This window comes from Nipponia nippon, unplaced genomic scaffold, assembly GCF_047370975.1.
Source record: "Nipponia nippon isolate SJK-2023a ecotype South Korea unplaced genomic scaffold, ASM4737097v1 scaffold_7, whole genome shotgun sequence".
Taxonomy (NCBI): Eukaryota; Metazoa; Chordata; class Aves; order Pelecaniformes; family Threskiornithidae; genus Nipponia; species Nipponia nippon.
The window spans coordinates 51,635,372-51,645,565 of NW_028262391.1; positions in this window are offsets into that span (position 1 = coordinate 51,635,372).

Genomic DNA, 10,194 nt, shown 5'->3' on the forward strand with positions numbered 1-10,194 from the left:
GGTTGCGGCGTCCTTTTGGATGCTTGTAAGAAAAAGGGGTGACTGGCACTTGTCGGGGTGGCCCCTGTGTCATCAGTTCCTTTGCAGAAAAGGAAAACCTTCCTGCAGCGCTTCCCAGCCCTCCAACTGTGGAATGCCAGGGGTCTCTCCTGGATCTCATCTGCACGGTGGGTGTTTGACGGGACAGAAGTGGGTTTTGAAGAAGTGAACGCGGAGAGCATAGGATCTCAACACTGCCAAGGGATTCTGGGCATTATTTGAATGTGAATAGGAAATCCTCATTAAAAAAATAAAACAAGTATTAACCACAAAAAGTGAAAGAACAGGTGGTAGCTCTAGTGGGAAAAAAACAGTTTGTATGGCTATTACTTGTTGTGCTCTGGGTCTAGCGGTGAGGACAGGCAGTAAAGGACGGGCCCCCCGTCTTCTAGTCTGAGTCTGCCGAAAATCACCTAACCTCAGGTACGACACGAACCGCCCAGTTATCAAATGGATCTGCTTCTCCATCCCAGAGATGCCGCTTGGAGGGGCAGAATAGCCTCGGGTCTGTGCTGTATACAGCAGCCAGCCAGCCCAATTTTAACCCTTCCTTGGTTGCAGAGGTGTGTGCAGCTCTCCAGCTCTCAAAATGCGGTGCGTTTGACCACCGAAACAGCCGACGGGACTTGGTCTCCACTTCTCAACACAGGTGTTGCTAAATTACTAGCAACAACCATCTACGGAGTTAAAAAATGACAATCCAAAGAAATTAGGAGATCGGTCTTAACAACATGAGATGAAAAAAAAAGACGACGAATTTTTAAAAAGGAAAGGCAACCCGGTCTTCCCAGTTTAGGCTTTTGAAAAGATATGCAGGCTTTGGGAGAGAGCATGGCAGAGCAGGCTTAAAGACTCCTTTTTTAGTCTTGAACTTTGGAAGAACAATTCCAAGATCTATAGTTTTGTGGGAAAAGTGTTAGTGAAGCTATTCAGATCAGTCACTCCCGGCAGTGTGAAGACGCTGGCTCTTCTTTGGGCCCCCAAGGCCACCGATGGAAAGAGCTGAGATGGCCACACAGGGGACGCTGGTTCCTGTCTTTATGCCTGGTGCAGCTGCAGGGGGGCAAGATGAAGCCTTGGACGAGGAGATATCTTTGTCCTTGACCTGCCTCTGCAGTGATTCCCGGTGCAATGCCAGGCAGATCTGGCCCCGTGCCTTGCTTTCCCCGCCTGCCTGTCCAGCACAGTGCTCTTCTGGAGCATGTGGCTTTCTGGTGGGCAAGTTATCCAGGGGATATGAAGCTTTTTGGGATCGGTGGCTGGAAAGCGATAGGTAATAGCAGTGATGGGAAGGGAAGGCTAGTGTGTCTAGATCCCAGAGCCCAGCGCTGCTTGGCTCTGCGTCACACGCTGACGGCTTTTGCTGTGGACTTCAGCCAATGTGGCTCAGGGTTTGGAGCCGCCTGCTCCTGTCTCAGCCGCACTGGGGGATTCAGAGCAGATGGGATGAAGGGCCGACCCTGAGGCCCACCAGCAAGACTGATCCGTGCTTTGCTGCCTGGGATTGCAGCGGAAAGCAGGAGCAGCAGTGTCTTGACCAGGTGGGTGAGGGCAATGTCAGCAGCCAGCACACGGACTGTTTTATTCCCTGGCTCTGGGAGGAAGCCGGTCCTTCTGGACCCAAAAATTAGCATCATGTGCCGGCAATTATTTCTGGCTGACAGATGAAAAAACAGGGGTGGTGGAAGAGCAAGCGACTTGTCTGAGACAGCAGTTTTGCAATAAAGCCGTGCTTGGCCAAGTGCTGGTGTTTGCTGAGGCCATCCTTTTGGTCACGGTAGTTTCCCTGGTGTTGCAATGATGGAAACTGTGGTTCACAGGCGGTCCATGCGGAGCTCGTGGGCAGCCCGTCTCTGGCTGCTCCCTTGCTGCTGTGGCCGAGGGGCAAGAAGAAACCCTGCACCCAAGTCTCCAGTCCCTCTCGTAGATCTGAAGCACTCTGATTTCATGGGACGGGAATAGCAAATTGCCGGGCTGCAGTCACATCCTCATGGAAAGAGCCACTGAAAGACGGTGTCATCTTACGTTGCCGGGGCATCTTTCTTCCCAAAACGATCCCGAAGCATTTTGTGGAGTAAATATAAACCAGAGGTATTTGGGGAGGAGCATGGGGTGGGACTCATGGCTCAAAGCGGCACAGCTCAGCAGCTTGGGATAGGAAGGGAAAATACGACATCTGACTGCATCGGAGGGAGCGCGGGCCGGCAGAGCGTACAGTACAGCAATTGGCAAATCTGGGGCTTGGCCAAGAAAATAAACATAGGAAATACTTGAGACTGATGAAAACCATGGGCAGCCTGCTCTTGTTTAAAGAGGTCTTTCTGGGACAGCGGAGCAGATGCCCGTTGCAGACGGAGCGAGATCCCAGCCCTGTTCAAACTCACGGCGAAACCTTCATCGACTTCAGCTGGGCCAGGATTTCATTTCAGATGGTTCTGGTTTTTCCCAGGATGTGGATTTCCCCTTTTCAGGACATGCCCCTCTGCCACCCTCTGCCCAGCAGGGAAAGCAGGCTGTTGCAACTTTGGAGGTTTGTACACAGACTGAGGGACAGATCCTGTACGGGGCTGAGTGCTGCCAGCATGTCAGTAGGAGCAAAGGATGCTCTGCAGCACTCCAGAGCTATGTGTAAGCACATAGGATCGATACATTCGGAGCTGAAGACCAAAACTGAGTGCTCAGCAGCTCTGGTAATCAGTTGGGTGTCTGCATGTGGCTTGAAAGCCAGTTTCTTCCAAATTTTCGCTTTCAGCAACTAACTTGGAGGCTTTTCACTCCAGAGTTTGACTTGGGCCCCTTGCTTTAAAAATTCAGACCCCTGTATGTTCTTCAGTTTCCTAATGAAGATGGCAGGCCCTGGGGCATTCGAGAGAAGTGAGAAATTGAAGCAGGTATTGATTTGGCACTGACTTTCAGTCTGAGACCTTCTCCAGAATTAAAATTCACAGGCTCTTGAAAAGCCTGGTGACTTTAATCAGGAAGGAGGTTTGGAGGGAAGGGTCGAGTAATACCGGTAAATGTGTGCGGAGGGTAAAGGGGGAGCTTGGGGTGGTGAGAAGGAGAGCATTTCTAGGAGGTGGAAGCCCAAGGAAGATTTTATTCCTGGCTGAAAATGAAGCTGGGTAAGAAGTGAGTGAGACGGAGGACAGGGCAGGTAACCTCCAGCTCCGCTCCTTTCGGGGAGCTCCGTTCATCCCGTTGTGTCTGGGATGAGCAGTGGAGTTTCAGTCCAAATCCAAATTTTCCCCCACTTCAGAGGAGTCCCCAGCTGGGATTTATCAGCACCGCGTGCTCCTGGGATCCTCCGGGAGGAGGATCCTCCGGGATCCTCCGGGATCCTCCTGGCAGGACCAAGGTGCGCATTTCATCACAGTGAAAATTCAGATCCCCTTTTCTTCTTCATCCCTGCTGCCTCCCGAGCTTTGTGCCCAGGGTGTCGCTTGGCAGTGACAGCTGAGTTAATCTGGTGGTTTAGGATTCTCGTGACTTGATTTCTAAATGTCTCGCTGTTCTAGGGTGACGTCCCTTTATCCCTCGCCCTTTCTTTTCCTGCTGGATTATCCCACGTTAATAGGTACCACGTAATACAGTCTGTTGTTAACTACTCCTGAATCCTGCTTGCTGGTTCCTTAAGCACATCTTGAAACCCCGTGAATCTGGCTTTGAGTTTTGTGGAGGTTTGTTTTGTGTTTTGCTTTTTTTTTTTTTTTTTTTTTTAAACACAACGCATGAAATGTGTAGGATAGCTTTCTACTCCGGCTTTCGGGAAGCAAAGGAGTTTCATGTGTTTAGAGAGTCTAGATACGCTATTCCAGACTGCAGAGTGCATCTGTTTAAATCCCCTGCAAAACAGGCTGTAAGAAACCTTGTTTGAAAAACTACATCAAATATGGAATAAGTCCTGCCGTAGCTGTTTATCTGCTCAGAAAAAAAGATCCTTGGACACTCTTGCGTGACAGTATTTCAGAAGAAAAGAATACGAGTAACGTCAACTTTTTCACATCGCTGTGTCTTCTTGCTTCAACGAAAGACATTTCTTCTTTGTTATGAATTATAAATCTCTATTGCTACAGTCCAAACAATTCTGGGAACTACTGCCCCTGGCTTTCTGAACACAGGGAAATACACTGTCCTCACCATTTGCAATGTTCAAAGCATTTCCAAACATTCATTATTCACATAGAAATTCGTACATCAGCATCTCCATTAGACTAAAAACACAATCCCTTCTTTCTAATCAGGTGCCAAACTACTTCGTTACTTGGTTGATTCCTGAGTATCCACAGTTTTAAGCTTAATGTTTGGCTTTGCTGAGGCTGGCGAGTGGCAGGCGATGCTGCGGAGAGGCCAGGCCTGCCTAAAATTCCCATGGTCCGAGCTAGCAATAGGAGCGGCTGTGCCGATGCGCGATGAGCTGCAGAGCACCGATCATCTTCTCTTCTCTTGAAAACGGGGAAGGGGCCTTATTTCTTCCATCAAGAGCAAATCCTGATCCCGGGGTTCAGAAGCGGCACCTTTTCCAAAGGGGCAGACCAGAGGAGCGAGCGTTTCTTCCTGACGGTGACGGCGTGACAGCTGCGGTGCTGCCTTTCTGTGTCACCTTTGCCAAAACGCGTCGTTGGTCCCTGCCTCAGTTTCCCTACTGGCAAAATCAGATATTGGTATTCAGTCCATTGGGAGCTTGAGAAAAAAAAAAAAAGGAAAGCCTTTTTGGCCAGTACTCGCAACCCTCAGCTCTAGAAGTCCTGGAGTCCTTATGAGTTTTCCGAATTAAAAAAAGGTGACTTTCTGTGGCTGTTAAGAAAAGCTGAAAAAAACCAAGCTCTTTCCAGAAAACATCCTGAATGTCCCCAAAACAAAAAACCAAAAACCCTCCGAGTTGTTTATTTTTTTAAATCTCACGCAGGTTGAAGCCTGTCTCAAGACTGAGGTGGGCCAGAGGGAGCAGACATGGCTTTTGCCACTAGGTTTGGCAAAGCTTTGGGACATAGCTGACGGGCTCTGCGTTAGCTCCTCTGGCCCTTCCCACCAGCGGCGGGCAGGAGCAGCCTTTGCACATGGTGGTGATGAAGATGGAAACCAGCATGCCAGGTCGTTTTCCGAAGCAGCTTTCTTCTCTTCCCATTATGTCAGCCGCATTTCCTGACAAAACCAGCGGGTACGCGCGGGTGACAGATGTCCCTTAATTATCGGCAGCGTTCCCGCTCCTTGGTCTCAGACATAAAATTCAGAGGCTTGAAATGAAGGCTGTGTTTTGTTTGGTTAAGACTGGCGACCTCGGTTTTATTTACGAGCATCTTTCAGCTATGGAAAACTAGTCACCTTGGGTTTTCTGCCGTGCCAAGGGGTATGCCAGCCCTCCACGAGCGCGGTGGGCAGACTAGCAGGGTGGAAAATACAGGGAGATGTGGGTGGCTGGGGAAGCCAAGTCCCTTCAAATAAATGATGTTATTGTATTGCCGATTGCGGAGGTTTGCCACCTGGGATGAGAAGGGCAAAGCAGGGCCACGCTGCACGGCAGAGTGTCTTGCAGAGCGGTGACCGTGAGAAGGATCTGGGTTTTATCATGAACAAACAGCTCGACACACATTTATCGTAGGGTGATCCAGTAAAATAAAAGGGCAAGTGAGACATCTTGGGGGGAAATCCCATTGTTTTCCCTTAGCTTTATTTTTCGGCTTCCAAGATCACAGTGGGGAAAAGCTACCCTGGTCATTCAGCAAACATCACGGAGGGACGGAGGGAGGGAAGGAGGATGGGATGCCACCACCTGCGGAGCCACGTACCGCTCCTTTTCTCCCTGTATGGTATTTGCTTTGCGGGCCTTTACGCAGGATAGCAGGTTGATTTTACCGAATACACTGGCTGGGTATGTTCCACAACACATAGGAACTCAAATCTGGTCATCATCTATCTACCAATTTATCTAAACCTGCAGCAACAGGGTTTTTCCCCCAGCCTGAATGCCAAATGACCGGTATTACCTGCTCATCTTTCTTTGCCCTTACTGCAAAATGCCTCGTGCACACCTCTGCGTCGGTCTCAGCTCGTTTGTCCCTTCCAGCTGATGGCAGCCCTACTCCTTCGCTCCTGAAAGCGCACGAAGCAGCAGCGCTCGGAGGAGGTCTCTGCCTGCCTGCCTGCGGTTCCCACACTCCCCAGCTCCTTCCTTCAGGCTGCCTGGTGGGTGCTGGGGAGAATATAGGCCTGGGGGAAAAGATCCATCTGGCCACGAGGAAGAAAGCATCATAACACATTTCAGGCTCCCGGCATTGCGAACCTTCCCTCCCATGTGCTCAGTTGATCAGGATCAGCTTCTTTGCTGCTGTTTTTGTGCCTCTTGATTTCCACGCGGAAACTGGCTCTATTTTTACCCAGCTAAAGCTGATTAGATTTGCAGTAATTGGCAGGATAAACAGACACATACTGTATGCAGCAGGTTAATGCGATACATTCAGTGACCAGCAAATGCACTTAGCCCATGCCCAGCACAAAGACGACAATCAAGGTAATTTATCGTCCCCATGCCTGCAACATGCCCATTAGCCATCCCTCTCCTTCCTCCCTCTGCAAACCCTTTTCCCCCTCGAGACAACGAGTGTTATTGCAGAACGCAAAACATTTCATCGTTTTCTCCTAAGCTCTTTGCAAAGCGGTATTAAACCCAAGGACACGCAGGAGTTTCTCTTTCTGGTTAACCCAGGTCTTGACTTTTGTTGACCTGTGAGAGATTATTAGCATCGAAGCAGCCACGTGTTAAAAAAGAAAAATGCTACTTACAACTCGAAGGCTGACCTCCTTCAAGTAATGTAATTTCCGACCATTTCAGTCACTTTCATAAGCTACAATCTACCGGAAGATTAGCAGTAGCCCTGCTTGCTGCAATATCATTCTGTTCTTTAATTGGTTTTGGGGGTAATTTAGCTAGAGACCGAGTAGATAAGAGAAAACTTGGGGACAACATCAGGTGATTGTATACTCCTGGAATTCAATTAACTGGGGGAGGAAATGAGCGGGAAGCAAAAATGAAAATCATTCCAGTTTCCGAAGCTGCATGTTTCAGTCTAATGTCATTAGACCTCGGGAATACTCCGGCTGTTGTGCTTGGTGGTGGTGGCAAGGTGGTGGCCGTACCACCCGTTCACGCCCGGGAGAGACACGCAAGACGGGCAATCCTCAAAAAAGTTACGAGCCAGGGCGGGAGGTGCCCTGTTTATTTGAAAACACCCGTATCAAGGCTGATCCTATGCCAGAGGGCTTCCCATCCCTCCGGCTGCTGCAGGACCCCACAGCAGCCGGGGGGTTTTGAGCCACGGCCTCCTACCCCCGCTGCCGGCGATGTGTTTTCTGGAGAGTCCCGCCGTGGAGGGCTCTGAGCGAGATATAGGGAATAAACCCCCCCTCTTTCTTCTCCCCAGGTTGCTCTGATCCCCAGCATTCAGCTCCTCTGCATATGCTGGTGCCACAGGCAGGATATTCAGCCCACCGCGGTCCTTACCCTATCCAGGCATGCCGCAGCCCAAAGCTGCTCGCCCGCGATGCCTCCGGACACACGCTTGCTCGACGCTCACTCGCTCTTTACAACTGTACTTTGAGCCGTCTCAGTCATGCAGTTTTAATCTATTTAATGCAGGCCCTGTTGATTTTGTATTGTTTCCCGATCAATCCATCGCATGGGCCCAAGCCAAGAGCTGTGCGGAAAGCTAAGGATATTGCATCGGTATGATCATCTCTACCCAACACCCCTGTAGCCTCATCAGGAAAGCCGGCGAGCTCACCACTGCCTATTTCCCTCAAACTCCTGTGTGCTGTTCATTACATCACCCTCTTTTAATTCTCTATCTACCAAGTTCAGTGGTAGTGCTTCCATTAATTGTCCAAGATCCCTCCGAGGCTTCAAATCGGCAGCGTCCCCTTCACCCCTTCAAGCGTGGGCATGGCGCTGGCTTTTTCCCAGTCCTCTAGCACTTCCAATGGCTGTTCCAAGACCTATTGAAAATCACCATTAACTATCCAGACAGCTCCTTGGCCACCTCCTTTACAACTCTTGCAAGTTATTCAGATCTGCTGGTTTAAAAATATCGAGCTCCATCAGCTTGCTGTTCAGCATACCTCCTGTGTACTCTTGGAAAGTATTTCATTAGCACGTTGTCTTTTTTCCACCAGATACCAGGAAGAAACCTGCACTGAGCATTTCTGCCTTTTCTCTGTTACTGATAAATCTCCCTTCTCTGTGTAGTATCGGCCCACTGCTAAGGCAAGGCTCCTTTTCTTGAAAATCTTGGAAAATATCCTTCTGTCTTTAATTTCCCCAGCTTCTGAGGTCTATTAATTACTACCAGTTTCCCTTTTCTTCTTTTTATGTGTTTATATTTTACGTGTTAGTCTTGGCGGCTCTTTTGCTTCCTTTCCAAGCCATGTTGTTTTTTTTAACAAAAAGATTTCTGTCTGCGTTGCTGCTTTTTGGGTAAAAAATTCTTAAAGGCTTCTCCCTTTTCAACACATTTTTCGTTTAAATTCTTTCTCCAGATTGATCTGACTTGTAATTATTTTCTGCTTTGTGAAACAGGACCTTTTAAAGTGCCAAGTATATATATATATATATTACTGCTTTGAGCTTTACTTCATTTGCACATAACAAATGTAATCAAGCCGTGATCGCTTGTGCCTAGTACAGTGAGAAATTCATCTTCACCTGCCAGGGCGAGGTTGAATGTGGAATTCCCTCACGTTGGAGGCAATATTTTTTGCGTTAGGAAATTACCTTTCTTTTTTCCCCTGAAATTCTAAGGATATTTTAATACTGGCATCTCCGGACCTCCAGCATCCATTGCTCGGTCTGAAGTCCCCAGTGAGCACCAGATCTTTATTAGCTATTATGGATGTGGCTGCTTAAAGAAGCAGATTGTGTCGAGTCCCTGCTGCAGCATGGTGGTCTGCTGCAGACCCTTCTTGCCTTGTGCTTTATTTCCCGTGATGTTGATCCAGAAACACTCTGGATCATTTCTTTCCACGTTGCTAATGACTTGGAACCAGCCTGGGACTGCCGGTGCGCAGGAGAAGGAGATACCTGCTCCCAAACCAGTCCCACTGGGATGCGGATCAGGACCGGCAGATCAAGACCTCCAAGCACGAGTGGAGATCAAACGGAGAAGGTGGTTATAAGGCAGGGCTGCAATACTCCACCCAGAGAAATCTGTTAGGATTAGGTGTTAGGAGCGGGGTTGTGGTGTGTACTCAGCAATTCCACCTTGTGCCGGCGGTTTTTGCCGCTGCGGTTAATTCCCTTTGCGTCCTGTGATTTCCCGATTGTATTTTTTTTTTCGTTCCTCCTCCACCCCATTACCAGGCTAACATGCCCCTGCCTTGGCTGGCCAGAATGCCCCCCAGGAGCCTTTCCCTTTGAGATGGAGGTCAGCCGAGCTCTGCAGCTCCACCACCGACGGCCTCACCCTGGGAAAACACAACCCACCCTACACCGCTTAAACAACTTGGTATTTAATTCCACATTTAGCTGCCTTTTTCCTTTCTTTCCCTATGAAACGGGCAATTTTTTTAAGATCACTTTGATGTGTTTCCCCTTCAGCATCATTTGGGCATCCCCAGGAGCTGCCTGCAATTTGTGAGGTCCTGCGAAGCCCTGCTGCTAGTGCCAAAAAAACATCCTCCCCCGTGGACGGCGGCCCACTGAGTTGAGAAGCCTTCGAATCGCACCTCGCGGCTGGGCTCGGGGAGGCCAGCACGACGTCCCTCCTCCTCCTCTCCCCATCCTCTGTTGTGTTTCACAGGATCAAATTCCACCCCAGAAAAGCTACCCGCCTTCCTGGGATGCCGGAGATGTTTTTCTGGGCAGCTGGACTTTTAGAGATACATCCCGCCGTTCTCATGCTGAGGATGCGGTAGCAGCATGGATTCCTCCAGCTAATCCTCTCTCTCCCTTTGCTCTGTGGCAGGTTTTTTTCTTTCTTAAGCATAGCCAAACTTCCCAGCAGGTTTTCTGCAAAGGCCGGGTCTCCCCGGTGCCCTGCACTCGTCTTTCGGAACCACGTTGTACATGAAAACCCGTTGCCTGCCTGCATCCCCATCCCTCCCTGAGCTGCTCCCTTGGGCTGTGCCCTGCTCTTTGCAGGGCCAGGCAGGTTTCTGCACACGAGG